A 21,166-nucleotide genomic window follows, 5' to 3' on the forward strand; every position below is an offset into this window, starting at 1 on the left:
AGCTGACCGAAGAGTTGTTGGAGTGTCGGGCTACCGTAAAAAAATCTAATGAAGATAAAGAAAAGTTCAGGGAGAGTGCCAAACTCAACTTCCAAGAAGCCTAACAGATTGAGCTCGATCTGATTGCGAGCAGAAAGAAGATAGAGGAGCTGGAGGGACGCGTTAAGGAGCTTGAAGAGACAAATACCAGAAACTTGGAGAAGTATATGGAAGCCACCCACCTTTGCTTCTACGAGTTTTGGAAGAATAATCGAGAGGCTGACTTCAGCTATCTGTCCAAGCGCTTGAGACGAACTCAAATAACCTGGTGCACTATTCGCCTGGAGGAAGAAGAAAGAACCAAAACTCCTGCTTCCCCAGAAATTTCCTTAGCAACGGGGATTAACAGCGTGGACAATGAAGCTGGCACTACTTTCGACCAGGACACTCCTCAAGATCCTCCAGACCCTTAGTCTTTTATTTTTCTCTTTATTTTATTATCTTTTAAATACGCGACCTATAGGTCGTGATGTAAAGACAATTTCTTTTTTAATTTTTATTGTTGCATGGGCAGCTTTTTTCCTTTTAATCAACCAATTACATACGAACAGTACTGCTCGCGGTGTAAAGGAATTCTTATTCTTTTTTGATATTATAATACTTGCATTTATTATAACATCTGTTCGAATGACCGAACTTAGCATAGTACTTTGGATTGATTTAACAAAATAACAAAATTTTGAAAAATACTCTAAGTACCCTAGCATGCTTTCACTTATTTTCCTCATGCTTTTACATTCCTTTCGATATGCTTTGCTTACTAGATACCTTATATGGCCCCCAAGTGATTGAGGAGCTTTAGGTCCTCGGCTACTTGCCTTGACTAAGACCTGTTCGAGCATTTCTACTCGTAGGATAAATTTTAAAATGAGAATATAGCAAAACAACAAACGTAATGAGCAAATACTTGTAATAAATACAATAGTTGGCAAGAGTGACTAGCTGCGCATAGTCTCTTTTATTTCTCATAATAAATGGACAAAACGTGTCTATACGAGTGATCACGAAAATGATCTTACACTTCTAAGTGATCAGTCACATAAAATGACCAACCCTTTTTCATAACTTGTAAAAAGTAATATTAATACAAGCTAGTTCTTTAAGAATAATTGTTTATTGATAGTACTTGCGTAGGTGTTCTCCATTCCAATAGCGAGGAATGAGATCTCCATTTAAGCGAGCAAGTTTGTAAGTGCTTGGGTGGAGGACTTCTTCAATTTGGTACGGTCCTTCCCAATTAGGTCCGAGTACTCCAGCAGCCTACTCACGGATGTTGAGGAAAACCCTTCGAAGTAATAGATATTCGACATTGAATTTCCTTTCGTGTACTTTAGAATTGAAATATCGGGCGACCTTCTGCTGGTATGCTGCTACTCAGAGTTGGGCCTGCGCTCACTTTTCATCGACCAAATCTAGAGATTCCATCAATAGCTGGCTATTAGAGCCTTGATCGTACATTATTCTTCGATGCGATGGTGAATCTAACTCAACAAGAAACATAGCCTCATATCCATAAGCTAAGGAAAATGGGGTATGGCCTGTTGATGTGCGATGGGACGTTCTGTACGACCAGAGGACTTCAGGCAATTTCTCTGGCCATGCCCCCTTCGCTTCTTCAAGTCTTTTCTTCAGAGTATCTTGTAGTGTCTTATTGACTGCCTCGACCTGTCTGTTTGCCTGAGGGTGAGCAACTGAAGAAAAGCTCTTGATAATTCTATGCCGCTTGTAGAAATCTGTGAACAAATCACTATCGAATTTTGTGTCGTTGTCTGAGACAATTTTTCTTGGAAATCCATAGTGACACAAAATATTTTTAACCACGAAATCCTGCACTTTCTTTGTCGTTATGGTTGCAAGTGGCTCAGCTTTGGCCCATTTTGTGAAGTAATCGACGGCCACCACGATGTACTTTATGCCGCCCTTTCCTGTGGGCAAAGATTCGATTAGGTCTATACCCCAGACTTGGAATGGCCATGGACTTTGCATCTATTTTAGTTCATTAGGGGCCACTCGTGGAATTTTGGAGAACCTCTGGCACTTGTCGCACCTCTGCACAAATTCCACCGAGTCTTCATTCATTGTTGGCCAGAAGTATCCTTGCCTTAGGATCTTTTTTAATAATCTCTGCCCCCCATTATGGTCTCCACAAAAGCCTTCATGGACCTCATTCATCAATTCTTTGGCCTTTTCCCTCGAAATACACCTGAGGAGTGGCATTGAGTATCCCCTCCGGTACAAGATTCCATTGACCAGGATATACCTAGCAGCCTGCCGCTGAAAGGTCCTTGCTTTTTTTCTGTTCGTTGGTAACTCACCCTTTGTCAGGTACACCATGTAAGGTGCCATCCATGTATCTGCCGCTTGAATCACCACCAAGGAGGCCTCTTCTGCTTGGATGCTTGGCACAGATAGTCACTCAACCTGCACTATGTCTAGGGTGTCAGCATCCTTGGCACTTGCCAACTTGGCCAAAGCATCAGCGTTTGAATTTTGGTGGCATTGTAATTGCTGGAGAGTGTACTTATCAAACTGCGCCAATGGATCCCTCCCTTTATTCAACTAAGTGACCATTTTTAAGCCTCGGGCCTGGTATTCTCTAATGATTTGATTGACCACCAACTAAGAGTCAATGTAGATATCAAGTGACTTTATGTGCATGTCTCTGGCTAGCCGTAATCCTGCGAGCAACGCTTCATATTCGGCTTCATCGTTTGAAGCGGTAAAGTCGAATTTAATTGCTTAGTGAAATTGATGCCCTTCAAGCGTTATCAAAATCACTCTGGCTCAAGCATGATGCTCATTAGAAGAGCCATCTGTAAACAACTTCCATGAGGGAGTTTGGCTTTGAGGTTCAGGCTCTCCAGGCTCTTCTGGCTGTTCGCTATCTGGAAGTCCAGTAAGTTATGCGACAAAGTTAGCCAGAGCTTGTCCTTTTATTGTTGCTCGTGGTGAACAAGAGATATCAAACTGCCCCAATTCAACCGCCCATTTCAACAATTGGCCTGTGACTTCTGGTTTCTATAGAACTTGTCGTAGGGGTTGGTCGGTCAAAACTGTGATTGGGCGAGCTTGGAAGTATGGCCGCAGTTTTCTAGATACTAAGATCAGGCAATAGGCTAATTTTTCAATAGGTGAATATCGCAGTTCTGCTCCTATTAGCCTTTTGCTTACATAATATAATGCCTTCTGCACGCCCTCTTCCTCTCTTATTAGAACATCACTAGCAGCGTATTCCGTGATTTCCAAGAAGATGAACAAAGTTTCTTTATCAACAGGTTTTGATAGGATCGGTGGTTTCGACATGTGAGTCTTTAAAGCTTGAAAAGCCTGTTCGCACTCCACCGTCCATTCGAATTTCTTGTTGCCTCTGAGTAGATTAAAAAGTGGGACGCATTTATGTAGAGTCCCAGAATATTTACTTAACTAGCTAGATAGTAGTAGTAGTAGTAGTAGTAGTAGTTAGTATTAGTCTGTAGTATGTTAGATTCCGTGGATTTTGGTTCAAGTCGGGACTTAGTTGGAAACTCATAGCAATAGTTATGAATTTTATAAGTTTAACCTATAGTTTAAGAACATTAATTATAACACAAGGTTTGATTAATATTGTTAGTCCTAGGTGTATTATTTATTATAACATAAGGTTTAGATAGAGCCAATAAGAATATGACACTAGTCATAAGCATGATTATTAGGGAATTAGAGTTTGTTTTTTTATGGTTAGTTAAGAAATTTGTGGATTAGGTTGTTATTTAGATAATTAAATAAATTTTCCCGTAACTTTAGGATACTAAAACTTCCAACCTATTTTTGACCCAGTTATATTATGAATTTCGAAAAATAGTATTTCCAGAAAGTTGTAGATAATTGAATTATCTTTCTAATGGTATAAAGTTAATCTAAATCGGAGTTCTAAAGCTCCAGTTATGTTGATTTTAATATAGGTGTGTTTAGAGTTACGACATTTAGGAAGTTAGAAGTTAGAATTCTATTTTCTTTATTTTTATTTTTAATTTTTAAAACAATCTTTGACTCCATAGACCTACCTCTGAACAATTTGACTGAGTCCTAAGCCTTTGACTGAAGAATATTCAAATATTTTCAAATAAATTCATTAATTTTGTTCAAAGCCAAAAAGAATATTTTTATTCCTAGAACTCTATAAATAGGACTTAGAATCCAGTCCTTCTCCTCACTCTTCAGCTGTGATCAGACTCCAAGGCGCTTGTACTACCATAGAGTGATAAACAATCGGGTTGGGAAAAAGCTTTGCCATTCTTAAGCTTTATAAAATACTTGGGAAGTGAGGTTTAGTGTATTTCGGTATTGGAGTTAGACCAATCCATAAAGTTAACTAAGGTACTCCTATTATTTAAGTCCAATTCTTTAAAACTCTTTAGTTTTCTTTAGTTCCTTTTATTCAGATCCTAACTTTCGTTATTTGTTCTTGATTAGGTTCTTGAAACTTAAGTTCTTTCTTGGTAAGCTTCTTCTTGATGGTTTAGTTTCCACATTTATTCTTTATTCTTTAGAAATAATCACCATTTGTATTGTTTGTTTTAGGAGTGTTCCAAATCTCGTCCTTGTTCTCATATCTCGGTGTTGGTAAGGAAAATAGGATAGATTTTATGTGCTTATATGTTATGCTATGTTTATGTTATGTTATGTTATGATATGTTTATGCTATGTATGTATATGTATGATATATTTTAGTTCTTGGGTATATGTTTTGTTTAGATAACAAGCATATAATTTGTTTAGATAACAAATAACTTGTTTAGATAACAAGTCCCAATAGTATATTCCTTGGGCATATGATTTGTTTAGATAACAAGCCCCATAAATTTATATGACTTGTTTGGATAACTAGCCCTGTAGAATTATGGGCATATGATTGCCTAGCTAGCAAGCCCCAAGATGTATGATGGCCATTGTAATAGATGTTTTTGTAGCCATATGTTTTATAGTGTATGCTTATGATATATGATATATGTTTTAGACAGTCTTATGTTCTTTTATAGTATTTGATGTAGTCTTATGCTTGTGTTTACGATGTATGTTAGTTTTTAGTAGACTTTCCGTACTGGGCATTTAGCTCATTCTTTTATTTTAGTGTGATGCAGGAAAATGATTATGGAGGCGGAAGGATTCTTGGTAGCATGGCATGTGTGTTGAGGATGAATGGAATGGATGGGTTGCATGTCAATGAGGATGTCGTTTATTTTAGTGTTTTAAAGCTATGTTTTATGTTTTGTAAACAATGGGATCCCATACCATATCACATTTTATTTTACATTTTTAATAAAGACATGCTATTTCTTTTATTTTGGGTTTTCAATAAAGGCATGTTATTTCTTATGTTTGTATCGAAATAGTAGCTATGTCTAGTAGTTTTAATGGTCCAAGTTCTTAGAAATTGTTGGGTTATTACAGTAGGTATCAGAGCAACGGTCCATTTACATTAGTTCTCCTTTATACACACGCTCAAGCTCCGAATCTAACCGCCAGTGTAAGTGTTTATGTTATAATTGTTATGATTATGTGTATTAGCCCTTATGTTTTCAGTTAAGAATATTTATAAATTAGTTTTTTTTTTCTTTTATTTATATTATTTCTTATTTTTGCATTTATGATTGTATATAGTGAAAACTTTTTTCCAAATAAATATCATTGTTATTTTTTAATGACATGTATGAGTTTGATTTTCTTTTACAATCATAATAAATAATAAGTTTAATAAATAATGACCAAGTTCAGTGAGGGTGGATACGAATCAATGAACCGGGTTCTAAATTGAGAGTTAGGGGGCCATAGTAGTGGGAACGATTTTACTGATCCCAGCCTTCCCTCAATATGGTTAACTTTGGAACAACGATGAGTTTCGAGCCTGAGAATTGTCATATAGGATGATTAGAAACAGACTTAGAAAATAATAAAGATGGCTTATTTTATTTCTAAGTATAGAAGCACACCTTAATTAAAAGAAGGCTTATAATTTTTTTCATAAGATGTCATAATTAATAGGTCCGAGTTATGTTTGCTTACATTATGTTTTTGCCATAGAGCCTATTAGGGTAAGTTCTAATATGTTTTCTTGACTATTAGAATTTTGCTGAGGATGTCATGCATTCTTAGCCAACGTTACGGATGTGGTAAAGGAAACACCACTAAAAGTTGGAGATTTCCACATTGTAAAGGAATTCCCAGAGGTATTTCCTAGCAACTAGCAGGATTGCCTCCGACACAGGAGATAGACTTCATAATCAAACTAGTACCGGGCACCGAGCCATTCGCTATGGGGAGCACTGATTCTATTTGTGAAGAAGGACGAAAGTATGCATATGTGTATAGATTATCGCAAGCTGAATAAGGTGACAATTAACAATAAGTGCCCGCTACCCCGTCTTGATGACTTGTTTGATCAACTCCAAGGGGCAACCGTGTTTTCAAAGATTGATCTACGAACTGGGTATCACAGCTCAAAGTACGGGAAGAGGATAATCCCAAGACGCCTTTTAGAATTTGTTATGGACATGACGAGTTTCTAGTTATGTGTTTTGGTCTTACCAACGATCCAGCCGCGTTTATGGATTTAATGAATAGGGTCTTTATGGATTATTTGGACGAATTCGTCGTAGTGTTCATCGACGATATCTTGGTGTACTCAAAGGACGAAGTTGAACATGAGGAACATTTAAGGTTGATCTTGTTATGACTAAAGGAGCATCAACTTTACCCCAAGTTCAAAAAGTGTGAAATTTGGCTTTCGCAAGTAATGTTCCTCAGGCACATAGTATCCAAGGATGGAGTTGTAGTAGACCCATCTAAAATAGAGGCTGTAAAGGATTGGCCAAGACTAAAGAACACGTATGAGGTAAGAAGTTTTCTAGGATTAACAGGTTATTATCAGAGGTTTGTAGAGGGTTTTTCTAAGATAGCCACTCCGTTTACCAACCTAACCCAGAAACAGCAAAGGTTCAACTAGACTGATAAGTGTGAAGAGAGTTTCCAGTTGCTTAAGGATATGCTCAACACCAGTACTTTATGTACCGACACCCAATGATAAGATTGTAGTCTACTGCGATGCGTTGAAGCAAGGATTGGGTTGTGTGCTGATCCAAAATGATAAGGTGATAGCCTACGCCTCAAGGCAAACGTAGTAGCTGATGCGCTAAGTAGGAAGAATTACGGAAGTCTAGCATCATTAGCTGGAATAGAAAAGTCGCTACAGCAGGAGTTGATCAATGTTGAAATAGAAGTAGTCATTGGTAACCTGACTAACTTGTCCATCTAGTCAAGCCTGTTAGAAGACATACGGATTGGGCAAGGACATGATGACACATTAGTAGCACATATGGATGCAGTTAGAGAAAGGAAGGCCACATATTTCCCAATATCTAGTTAGGGGTTATTAAGATACAAGGATCGGGTATGCGTGCCAAATGATCAAGTGATTAAGAGGAAGACTTTAGAAGAACCGCACAATACCCCATACTTAGTTCACCCAGGGTCGACCAAGATGACTCACGACCTTAAAGTGTTATATTGGTGGCCAGGAATGAAGAAAGATATAGCGGAGTATGTTTCTAAATGCTTGGTATGCCAGCAAGTGAAAGCAATACATCAGCGGCCTGCAGGCTTACTGGAACCACTTAGCATTCCATAATGGAAATGGGATGATATAGCCATAAATTTTGTGACGGGTTTGCCACGAACAAGTAAGCAGCATGATTCGACTTGGATAGTAATAGAAAGATTAACCAAGTTAGTTCATTTCCTGTCTGTTAAGACTTCGTACACAACAGATCAATACGCTGACGTTTAAGTCCAAGAAATAGTACGACTGCATGGAATCTCTAAGACAATAGTATTCGATAGAGGATCGGTGTTTACATCGAGATCTTGGAGTAAGTATTTGCCGCTGATATAATTCTCCTACAACAATAGCTACCAGTCAACAATCGGGATGGCACCCTACAAGCTACTTTATGGAAGAAGGGTCGATCGTCGTTGCATTAGGATGAGGTAGGAGAAAGACAACTACTTGGACCTGAAGCTGTTAGAGGAGCTCAGGATGTAGTAGTGCTGATTAGAAAGCATATGCTCGTTGGTCAAAGCCGTTAGAGAATTTATGCGGATGCCAAGCGGTGTGATGTGGAATTCAAATTCGGAGATCAAGTCTTCTTAAGGATATCTCCTATGAAAGGTGTGAAGCGGTTCGGGAAGAAAGGCAAGCTTAGTCCCAAGTTTATAGGTCATTTTAAGATATTGGACAAAGTGGGAGCAGTTGCATATAAATTAGCCCTACCGCCAGCTCTAGCAGACAGCCACAATGTGTTCCACATCTCGATCTTGCATAGACCCATTTCACGTCCTCAAATATGATATGATAGCACTCCAGAAAGACTTGAGTTACGAGGAACAACCGACTAGCATCCTAGATAGGATGATGAAAGAATTACGGTCTAAGAGTATTTTGATAGTCAAGGTCCTATGGAGTAATAGTTCTGAACGGGAGGAGCTGTGGGAGTTGGAGGAAGACATGTTAACCCGGTATCCGGAATTGTTTGATAAGTAAATTTCGGGGACAAAATTCTTTTTGGTGAGGGAGAATTGTAGAGTCCCAGAATATTTTCTTACCTAGCTAGATAGTAGTAGTAGTAGCAGTTAGTATTAGTTTGAAGTATGTTAGATTCTATGGATTTCGGTTCAAGTCCGGACTTAGTTGGAAACTCATAGCAATAGTTATGAATTTTATAAGTTTAACATATAGTTTAAGAATATTAATTATAACATAAGGTTTAATTAATATTGCTGGTCCTAGCTGTATTATATATTATAATCTAGGGTTTAGATAGAACAAATAAGAATATGACACTTGTCATAAGCATGATTATTGGGGAATTAGAGTTTGTTATTTTATGGTTAGTTAAGAAATTTGTGGATTAAGTTGTTATTTAGATAATTAAATAAATTTTCCCGTAACTTTAGGATACTGAAACTTCTGACCTATTTTTGACCTAGTTATATTATGAATTTTGAAAAATAGTGTTTCTAAATAGTTGTAGATAAATGAATTAGCTTTCTAACGGTATAACGATGGTCTAAATCGAAGTTCTAAAACTCCAGTTATGTTGTTACTACAGGTGAGTTTAGAGTCACGAGGTTTAGGAAGTTAAAAATTAGAATTCTATATTTTTATCTTTATTTTTAATTTTTAAAACAAGCTTTGACTCCTTAGACCTACCTCTGAACGATTTGACCGATTCCTAAGCCTTTTACTGAAGAATATTCAAATATTTTCAAATAAATTCATTATTTTTATTCAAAGCCAAAAAGAATATTTTTATTCCTAGAACTCTATAAATAGGACTTAGAACCCAGCCCTTCTCCTCACTCTTCAGCTGTGATCAGACTCCAAGGTGCTAGTACTACCATCAAGTGATAAACACTTGGGTTGGGAAAAAGCTTTGCCATTCTTAAGCTTTATAAAATACTTGGGAAGTGAGGTTTACTGTCTTTCGGTATTGGAGTTAGACCAATCCATAAAGTCAATTAAGGTACTCCTATTCTTTAAGTCCAATTCTTTAAAACTCTTTAGTTTTCTTTAGTTCATTTTATTTAGATCCTAACTTTCGTTATTGGTTCTTGATTAGGTTCTTGAAACTTAAGTTCTTTCTTGGTAAGTTTCTTCTTGATGGTTTAGTTTCCACATTCATTCTTTATTCTTTAGAAATACTCACCATTTGTATTGTTGGTTTTACGAGTGTTCCAAATCTCGTCCTTGTTCTCATATCCTGGTGTTGGTAAGGAAAATAGGATATATTTTATGTGCTTATATGTTATGTTATGTTTATTGTATGTTATGTTATGATATGTTATGTTATATGTTTATGCTATGATATGTATATGTATAATATGTTTTAGTTCTTGGGTATATGTTTTGTTTAGATAACAAGAATATAATCTGTTTAGATAACACATAACTTGTTTAGATAACAAGTCCCAATAGTATATTCCTTGGACTTATGATTGCATAGCTAGCAAGCCCCAAGATGTATGATGGCCATTGTAATAGATGTTTTTGTAGCCATATGTTTTATAGTGTATGCTTATGATATATGATATATGTTTTAGATAGTCTTATGTTCTTTTATAGTATTTGATGTAGTCTCATGCTTATATTTACGATGTATGTTTTGTTTTTAGTAGACTTTCCTTACTGGGCATTAGGCTCATTCCTTTATTTTAGTGTGATGCAGGAAAACGATTATGGAGGCGGAAGGATTTTTGGTAGCATGGCATGTGTATTGAGGATGAATGGAATGGATGGGCTGCGTGTCAATCGAGGATGATGTTTATTTTAGTCTTTTGAAATATGTCTCTTTTGTAATTCAGCATTCAACTTGTTTTTTAACTTATTTTTAAAGTTATGTTTTATGTTTTGTAAACAATGGGATCCCATACCATATCACATTTTATTTTACATTTTTAATAAAGACATGTTGTTTCTTATATTTTGGGTTTTCAATAAAGGCATGTTATTTCTTTTGTTTGTATCGAAATAGTAGCTATGTCTAGTAGTTTTAATAGTCCAAGGTCTTAGAAATAGTTTTTCCTTCGTCCACCTCTGAGTTATTCCCTTCATTTTTCTTTCTTTTTGAGGGGTTGGCTCTTGAGGGATGAGACGTTGAGGGGGTAGCCGAGGTTGAGGTTGAGTTAACATTTGTTGTTGTAGTTATAATGGGATGAGGGGACAATGTTAATGCTGACCTTGCCTCCTCTACATTGATGAATCTCTGATCCTTTTTATTGAACTCAGTTATTGTTCTTGTCAGTTTTCTCTGCATATCATCCCAAAGGGGACTTCCTAACAATATACCAGCTCGTACGGCCATAAGATGACCAATGTCATCAACAGTATGGGCTCGCGCCACTTCGATGTTAAACCTTGCTAGGTACCTTTTTAATGACTCTCCCGGTTGTTGTCTAACATTGGTCAAGGTCGAGGCTTTGGGCCTGACGCCTACCATGGCCTTGAATTGTTTCTTGAATTCTTTTGCTAATTGATCCCAGGTCGAGATCGAATGCCTTCAGAATTTATCGAACCAGTTTTTTGCTAGTCTCATCAGAGTTTTTGGAAATAGCATGCATCTGAGATCATAGCCAACGTTGCTGCACACATGATTGTGTTAATTATGCTTAGATGGCTATATGGGTCTGAGTTTCCATCAAAGGGAGTTGTGTGTGGTATCTTGAACGTGTATGAGAATGGTGTATTTGATATATGTGAAGCAAAAGGCTCGAACTCCTCATCGGAGTCATCGGCCTTGTCCTTATTCGTTTCATCTTGAAGGAGCTTGAACGCTCTTTTGAGCTGATAAATTCTCTCCTGGACCAAGTCTACTAGAGGTTGAGCTTACACTTGGGGTAGCTAGTTATTGTTTGTAAAAACTCCAGCTCCCTGCCCCGGTACAGGGTTATACTGGTTCCCATATAGTGGCTGCACAGGCTCTTTTCAACTGTTTAGATGTTCCTGTAAATCGGTGTTCGAGGGGTTATCCTGCCCCTAATTTTGGTTTAGATGATCTCGAAGATTGGGATTATTGTCATAATTCCCAGTATTCGTAGGTTCGGTATTATATAAGCTCAAGGACCTACTGATGTCCAAACTCCCACTCATTAAACTAACATTTCTTTCTGGTTGAGGGGCTCGATGGTTACGAGGTGGATCTTCCACTGGCCCTCTCACTCTAGTTGTTTGTGACCTTGGCATGTGACTTCCTGCCGACTGGGATGCCCTATGTCTTCGGGTTGCCTCCCGCTCACCCCCGTGTCCGGGTCGAGCTCAGCGGTTCCCGTCTCGGTTGCCACTCCGAGAAGGTCTCTGTGGTGCACGCTCCCCCGTCTGTTTCCTATTAGGAGCTGGCTAGGGTGCTTCTCAAACTGGAGATGGGTGCCTTATTGGTGACAGAGGATGCCTTATAGGCAACGGTGGGGGCCTTCCATTATTGGGGCTGGAGGTCCAGAATTAACTCGGACTTGCTCTGAGTTATTCGTGACAGGCTTAGGGTTAATGTTCCAAGCTGCTGAGTGAGCTTGGTTATTCCATGTTCTTGCGTTACACTCACCGTCGAATTATCAACAATATTAGTTTGAGTATTCCTCCCAGGGTGAACATTGTCAGTGTTTGCCCTGGGCCTTGGCTTGGTTTGTTGGGCCCTTTTTTCAATCCTTCTGGCAGTTATACTCCTGCGGGGATGCCCCTGGGCCTCTAGGGAGGCGCTTGGACCTCGACGGCCTGCTTGGTCAATTATTCATTATGTCGTGTGGCTTCAGCCAATTGTTGGAGCAGTTGGCAATTTTCCAGTTCCATAATGGGTATGTACCACTCAGGATTATAATAGAGGTCCTCGTCAGGCCTGGGGGTTGGAGTAGGTGGCCTCCTGGAGTCAGATGATGCACTCCCCTCGTCTAGGTCGTGGTCTTCCTTTGGTTGTTTCCCCAACCTTCAAGGATAATTCTCAGTTTAAGGAGTCTGTTCCTTAGGGATTTGAGGCAATGGTCACCCATCAGCTCCTGGGTTTTTCGTGGCAAGCATCGATGCAATGCAGGAGGTTTCTGATTGTACAATACAAGGATTTTCTTAATGCTTTCAATGAAAGCATCAAGTTGTTGATGCTGTTTTTCATCTACTTATATTTGAAGAGCACTAAAACATATTTAAGAAAGAATAGAAGAACACAAGAACTTTTACATGGTTCAACAGTTAAAATCTGCCTAGTCCATGAGTCAATATTATTGTTCTTGATACTCTCTCAAAGCTTTTTCAGAGCAATATGGCAGAGTATTTCAATACAATTTTGTGCGTGAGTACAAATGAAGTTCCCCACGCTATTTATAGGCCTGGTTGACAGAATCTCCTCTTCTTATTTTGGGAAGTTACAATCAATTATTCAAATTTGAAATAAATGTAAATAAATACATTAATTACATAATATCTCAAAATAATTGGGATTTAATATCACATACCAACAATTCCCTAAGAAATAGATATTTCCTAACAGATGTTGTATGCAAAGCGCGTTGCTGATCTCGAATGCAAGGTTAATGCGCTTTCGAGATCGACCAAGGTTTCGAGCTTATTATTCCAAACGGCCTCCCCTCACCTAGAGATTTCATTGAACTCAGTCTTCGGAGACCAATGCCTTTGAGCTTGCAACTAAGGCTCGAATAACACCCACATGCTTCGGAGAAGATTCTTTCTTTCGAGCTTATAACCTAAGCTCGGACCTTTCAGCTTGTGCATGATCGCCAACAACAACAGATCAGAAATCATGCCTATTTGTACAAGTGTTCAGCCAATGCTTGTTATTTTTGAGCTTATTTTCAAGGCTCATTTATCCATCCTCAAAATTTGGGTGTGATAGTAATATTATTGTATTTTATTTCTTTCAGTAATGTTGAACGGTGGCAATCCAATTACTGCTTTACTTTAACTTGAAAAACTTAATGATGATAATTTAATAAGATGGAAATCAAATCTGAATTTAATGTTAATCTGTGAGAACCATAAATTTGTCCTAACTGAGGAATATCCTGAATAACCCGCTGCCAATGCCCTAAAGAATATGCAAGACAAATATGATGTCTGGATTCAATCCAATAATAAGGCTAAGTGTTACATACTTGTGAGCATGAATGGATGGAAACTACTTTTGAGATAATGGAATCTCTGCAGGCCATGTTTGGGCAGTAATCTGATCAAAGTAGATACGAGTCTACTAGAATCTACATGACTACTGAGATAAAGAAGGCCATTTCTGTGCTTGAACATGTCTTGAGCATAATCGACGTGATGCATCAAGCAAAAATACATAGGGTCGTCATTGATAATTGTACACAAGTAAACATCATACTTGAATCTCTCATTCCTACTTTCTCTGTGTTCACAACCAACTATATTATAAATAAGTTGGAATTCAACATGACCCAGCTGTTGAATGAACTATAAACATTTGAGTCTCTTAACAAAACCATAACCAAAGAGGATGAGGCAAATGTGACAGAGGAGAATCCTTCAACCTCTAAGGATAAAAAATAAGAAGAGGAAGAAGAACAATGACAAGGAAAAAAGTAAGGGCAAGAAGTCCAACAAAGGCAAGTAGGCACCAAAAGCCAGAGACAACAAGAATGACAATAACTCCAAGAAGAAAGAACCAAAGGGAAAGTGTTTCCACTATGGATTTTAAGGTCACTGGAAGAGAAACTATAAAAAGTATCTCATTGCGCTGAAAAAGAAAGATAAATCTGATTTACTTGTACTTGAAGCTTGTATAGTGGAAGATGATATGACATCCTTTGTTTTAGATTCAGGAGCCACTACCCATGTTTGTTCTTATATGCAGATATTTGAGTAATCATGGGAACTTGATAATGGCGAGTTGACTATGCGAGTTGGCAGTGGAGCACTCGTTTTAGCAAGAGCAAAGGGAATAGTCCATTTATTTTTTGGGAACAATTATCTTATTTTGAATAGTTTTTATTTTATTCCTAGATTTTCTATAAACTTAGTTTCTTTATCTATGTTGCATGAACAATATTTTGACATTTCTTTTAATAGTAATGTGATTGTTATTTCGAAGAATGGTTTCAAAATTTGTGAAGCGAAACATACAAACGGACTATATATGCTCAAGCCAAATGAACGATGTCTAAACAACTCAGAATTATTTAAAGTTACTAAACCAAAAGGAAACAACAGATGAAAGGTTTCAAATGAGGATGACACATATCTTTGGCATCTTAGACTTTGTCATATAGGACTTGACAGGATAAACCGGTTAACAAAAGATGGATCGTTGAGAGAACTAAGAGTTTGAGCTCTTCCAGTTTGTGAGTCTTGTCTTAAAGGGAAAATTACCAAACGTCATTTCTCAGCGAAAGGCAATAGAGCTAAAGAACCTCTATAGCTTGTACACAACAATTGTTAGAGAATATATTTTTATACTCAATGGAAATATGGATAAACCAAAATACAACTCTATGCAAAAATACAATAGATAAGATAATATTGATTAAAGATATATTACAACTCAATTGCTCAAAATACAAGTAAATAGAAAGATGTAGAAATGAGAGAAAGAAGAGAATTATAAGAACTAAAACAAAGATACTAATAAATATGTGAATAGAAATAGAAGAAGAGGATTACAAACTCAATAAAACAATAATACAAGAAGAACAACAGAATGAAAAGATCAATGAAAAACAAACTCTCACACAACTAAAGTGTAGAGTAGTGGGGATCACTAACTTGAACAATGTTCAAAACCTTTGTCCAAAAGCTTATTTCCCCTATTCTCTAAGCACTAAGGGATCTCTCTAGGAAATAGCTCTCTGGAATTATCAAGCCTCTATGGTGTATTTTCCAGCCAAGTGCTTTGTGGATGGAAAATGGTGTGTCTTACAAGTGAGCATTAGGCTCCTATTTATAGAGTTTGAGATACCCCTTTGAATTTCAAATTCCACCACCCCCCATGGCCATTACCAATGTTTAATTGGATGTTTATGGAATTAAAATGGAGATTTGAGAGTTATTTGGGATGTTAGAACCGTTCAATTTGGAAAAAAGTGAAAAATCATATAGGTTGTTAGCCTCACTTGCCATGGCCAGGACTTTTCAGTGGCCGCGGCCACTGGCTTCTGTCCCTCAGGCCGTGGCCACTGAAAGTAAGTGGTTGCAGCCACATGCCATTTTCAGCACAAAAAAGTCATTTTTCCAAAATGTCCCAAATCCTTTCCCAAATTATTTTGTAACCTCCAAACACCTATTGGGAGTTAAAAACATGTCTCCAATAGCCATATTTCATCATGGCTTTGTGAAATCCAATCTCAAATGTGTAACATATAATATGCACATTATTGGGTAATATTTGGGAGTTACAAATTTGTAACTGATTTTGTAACTCCAAAATATGTCAGATTTTTACACACATGTGTCCAATTTTTGTGACTCTCAATAATATGTTACAAGGTGTGACAAATCACATTTTGTCACATTATTTAATCTAACATTATATTATATGAAATAATATAACAACGATGTATGTGGTCCAATCAGCGTATAAGTTAGAGGTGGATATGAGTACTTCGTCACCTTTATTGATGATTACTCAAGATATGGTCATACTTACCTAATGCTTAGGAAGTCTGAAACCTTTGGTAAGTTTCAAGACTTCAAAGCTAAGGCTGAGAAGCAGTTAGGTAAGTGTAACATCCCATAATTTCCTAATAACGTTTAGGGCCTTGATTAGGAGGCCAGGATGGCAATATATGTAATTATGTGTTTAATGGTTATATTAATTGCTTTTATGTGAATTATGTGATATTTGTGAGAGACCACATTATTATGTGGGTTTATTTGGATTACTTGGCCCGAGGCGATCCTAGTGAACATGTAACACCCTGGATAACCAAGACCATTACACCGTGTGTTTAAAATCGTGCAAGACTTGCTAATCACGTCATTTAAATGAAAATGTGATCCTCAAGTCATAATTAAGTTAGGGTTAAAAGATTTCAGTCATAAACGAACAATTTTCATTAAAATAAATGTTTAGTACATGGGATCCCAAAAACAAGGTTTAAAGAACAAATTTACAAAATTCCAAAAGTTATATACAATCAAGGCCACTCTAATGGAAACAATACATTTTAGGTTTCTGTTCCTGTACAATCCCTCAACCATGGTGAACGAGCAGCTAGCAATGTACACCTCGCTCCCAAAGCTCTCCAACTCATTGTTGAACCATCAAGTCCTTGCCTTACCTGCACCACGTAGCACCTGTGAGCCAAGGCCCGGTAAGAAAACTATATAGCATAGCATAAACAATCCAGACAATCAAATGATTCATAAGATATTAACCAGATATTAAGCAGGCCATAATAGGCACATAATGAGTGACGACAAACAAAGAATCATCAGTCTATTATCTAGGTATTCAACAAGCCACAAGCATTGGATTAATAACAGTAAACACATTCATAATCAACAGTTTATCAAAATCATCATACAATACTTAGGGTCGACACCCTTAGGCCGCACCCTCTATTTAACCCACTATCTCCGACTCACTTAGGCTGAGCCCAGTGTTTAACCCACTGACTCTGGCCCACTTAAGCCAAGCTTAGTGATTATTTAGCTGTCGTCAGCTGCCAATGGCCGAGCCACGTCCTGTGCACAAATACAAGTTCCGGCACTCTTAGGCCATTCATTTCATGCTCGCATGGCATATCATAATCATACAACATTTTCATTCAAATACAGGGAATCTTAGTCCCACACAGTCACATAAGGGTGCAGTTTTCTTACCTTTAGTTCCGAGCGAAGAAGGCGAAATGATTTTGAGCACGATCCTCAGTTCTGAGCCTTGGCGTACACCTAGTCACAATCCATAAATGGTACTTCGATGAGTTTAAATTCCAAAGAACAATCCCATGACCAAAATCGCGCTCTCAGGACCTCTAATTCCACCAAACAAAGTGGTGAAACTGTCCCCCGAGCCCTCGAGCAAAAACCCTAAAAAGTACCAAAAGCCAAATTCTGAAAGTTGAGTAGTGCTATAGCGCTGCCTATTGAGCGCTACAGCGCTAGAGTCAGAGACTCTAGCCCCCCAAAAATCACAACCTAGCGCTATAGCGCTGCAACCCGAAATGCGAAATTCTGGGCTTTCTCTTCGAATTTTCCCAAGCCAAAGCTCCAAAAATCAATCCCTCAAGACCTTTAAACCCATAATTAACCATAAAACTACACTCTACTCATTAAAGGCAACAAAACCTAACCGATTTTTTCCCAAGAACTCCAACTAATCCCCAAAACCCATACTCAAGCTCTCAAACCCAAACAACATAAAAATAGGATAAGAACTCAAAAATTTCTGAGGTTAAAGCTCAAATTCATCCTAAACTACTTACCAAAACATAGAGATTAAAGCAAGGTTCTTACCTCAAATTGTGGCCCAACTTTTCATAAGAAACATCACACTAACTCAGCCAACTTCCTTGAATTTCTTTCCATATTTTCCAGCCCCACTTCCAGCTTAATTCCCCAAGCTCCTAAGTTGAACTTCCTGGACAGAAGTCTCAATTCCTCAAGACTCCCGGCAGAATTTCCTTAAGCTCAAACATTCACTCAGCCTTTCTTTCCCTTAACTTCAAAACACAAGAGAGAGAGAGAGAGAGAGAAATCGTGAGAGATGAGAGCGAGTGAACAGAGAGAGTTTTCCTTTTCTTTCCTTCCTTGAATAATTCTATAACCTTCTGTTTAGTTCTAAGTTCTGAGTATATCCCTTAATGAATAAAAATACTATTTTACCCTCCTAGGTTCTCTAGTCCTCAAATGGCCCTTAGGGTTAAAAGGGTCACTTTGCTCCCAATTATTTACCCAATGTCTAATAATCCCCAATATATATATTCTAAATTCCCCGAAACACCCCTTAGGCTCCCCCGAACCGTGTATAAATGTAACGCCCTACTACCTTAGAGCCGTTACTAAGTGAGTTTAAAACAGGAATTGTGCATTTAATTGACTCAAAGTGGTTTCTAAAACCAAAAGTGTGATTAAACCAGAGTTTGAGGCTGTATTCTTTTAAAATGTTTAACTTCATTGAAAGCGTTAACTATAAAACATCTGGGATCCCAAAATAAGGTTTACAAAATATTTACAACTCAAAAAAATAGGTTTACACTTGATCAGCTATCAAAAGAATGGTTAAATACAGCCATATACAAAATGCCCCCAACCAAAGCAGTCGGGCAGGCCAAACATGTACACGCCACCCCCACGCTCTCCGTACTCATGGCCGGTTGACTGACTCCTTGCTTTTACCTGCCACACGGAGCACTCGTGAGCCGAAGCCCAGCAAGAAAACCCAAATAACACATAACATATGCAAATCATATAGCTGACATAATTCACTGATAAATAGGAAAACCATCATAATAAACAAGTACGGCTAAGCCGCCCCAGAGGCCTTACCAAAGCCTGGGGTTTCGGTTCTCACCGCGAGGATAACTCATGTATCCCTTGGGTCCCACCCTGAATATAAGCATCCCATGTGCTGTATGTTACTTCCGGCCCCACGGCCGTACCCGGCCTACGCCGCACTCGGCCCTTACCGTTCATCTCATCATAATCACACATATAGTACATTCGAAATAAACATTCACACACATCACGATTCATTTAAGGTTAAACATTTGCACATAATACAATCCGGGCCATGCCCTAATCTCGGGTGTTACGGTTTTCTTACCTGTATCCCGAGCTTTCCAATGCACCACGGTCACGAGCACGATCCACTAGCACGAGCCTCTCCCAAATCCTAGTTACAACACACACATCAAACACTTTAAATACTAACCATGCCAAAACCACTTCCCGGGACCAATCCCGCACTCCCGGGACCTCTAAATCCATAAAACAAAGCATCGGAACCATCCCCCGTGTCCCCAGGAAAAACCCCTAAAAATCCAACATTTGGGCTGCCAAAATGGCCTAGGGCCGCGGCACACCCATCAAGGGCTGCGGCGCCCAGACCCCATGCCCCATCCTGAAGCCTCCTCGCTCCGCGGCGCCCAAGAACAGGGCTGCGGCGCTCCATCGCGAACCCAGATTTTCTGGGTTTTTCCTGCATTTTTCCCGAGTTTTAACCTCTCCAAATCACCCCAAACCAATACCTAAACCCCAAGACTCAAATCCAAACCTCATATGAACAATCTAACACCCCATAAACACTAGAATCAAATCAAAACATCAACACACTCAAGATCCACTCCTTTGATTTCAAATTTCAGCAACTAACCTAAAACTCCACAATGCTTAGCTTAGGCATTTAAATTCCTTAATTCAAAACAAAAATCCAAACTTAAATATGTATAAAACCCTTACCTCATATGAAGAATCCATACAAAGTCCTTGACCTCCTCCTAGACTCCCACTTCTCCTTCTCTTCTTCTTCTTCTTCTTGCTTACCCTAGCCTTTCTCTCCTCTTCTTTTCCTTCTCTTCTAATTTTATCAAGGCACTAAATGGTCCAATGCCCAAACCGTATACCCCATATACCCAGCTGAAACTTGCCTATTTTTCTTGCCAAAAGACCATTTTACCCCTTCCTAATAATCCCTCCTTAGCTAAACCTTCAAGGGCACTTAAGTCTTTACACTTTCATTTCAATTCTACCACTTTCTATCTTAAAACTTGTTACCCACAGCAGTTACAAACGGTTACCCAAGTTACCCAATTACCAATAACTAACCACTCATTCTCAACTCAACTTATAAGATTCCCAAAGTACCCCTAGGCTTAACCCGAGCCGGGTACAACATCCCGTTGTGACTTTTAAACTAATTGGATCACTAGGACCGTCTCGATGCGTGCATCTTGATAATAATACAACACTCACATGGCACAATTCACATAGTACAATTATCACAGTGATGCCCTAACATGGCCAAGTTACAATCATGCTCATTCTAAGAACATCAGTTCTACATGCATACTAATTCACATAGTCATGCATCTCAAATAATCAAATAGTCATATAACGTGCAATAAATCATAATCATGCATTTAAGCTCAATAAAGACACACCAAATCCCATCATGCCCTCCAGGCACACTACTCCAGGCCCTTAAGCCTTAACACTGAATTTGGGTCGTTACAATAAATCCTCGCCGTGACTATTTCGCCAATCCGCTCACTAGGACCGTCTCAAGCCATATGCTACAAATATATCCACAGAATAATGTGGTCTCAAAATTTTATCACATATAATTACACTGATGCCCACAACAGGCCAAAATTACAAATGTGCCCTTACAAGTTAAATAGGGCCCACATGCATATTTAACATTCCTAAACATGCATTTAATCACATCCATATAATCATATAATCATGCATTAAATCACTTATTCAGATAAATACCAATTATGCCCACCGGCACACTAATCAAATCCCCTAAGCCTTATTAGAAATTTTGGGTTGTTACAGAACAATTAGCGAAAAAGGTCACATCGGAAATAAATACTCGGCTCGAGGTGAGCCACGGGGTAGTTTGGTAAATTAGTA

Source organism: Humulus lupulus, chromosome 3, assembly GCF_963169125.1.
Source record: "Humulus lupulus chromosome 3, drHumLupu1.1, whole genome shotgun sequence".
Lineage (NCBI taxonomy): Eukaryota > Viridiplantae > Streptophyta > Magnoliopsida > Rosales > Cannabaceae > Humulus > Humulus lupulus.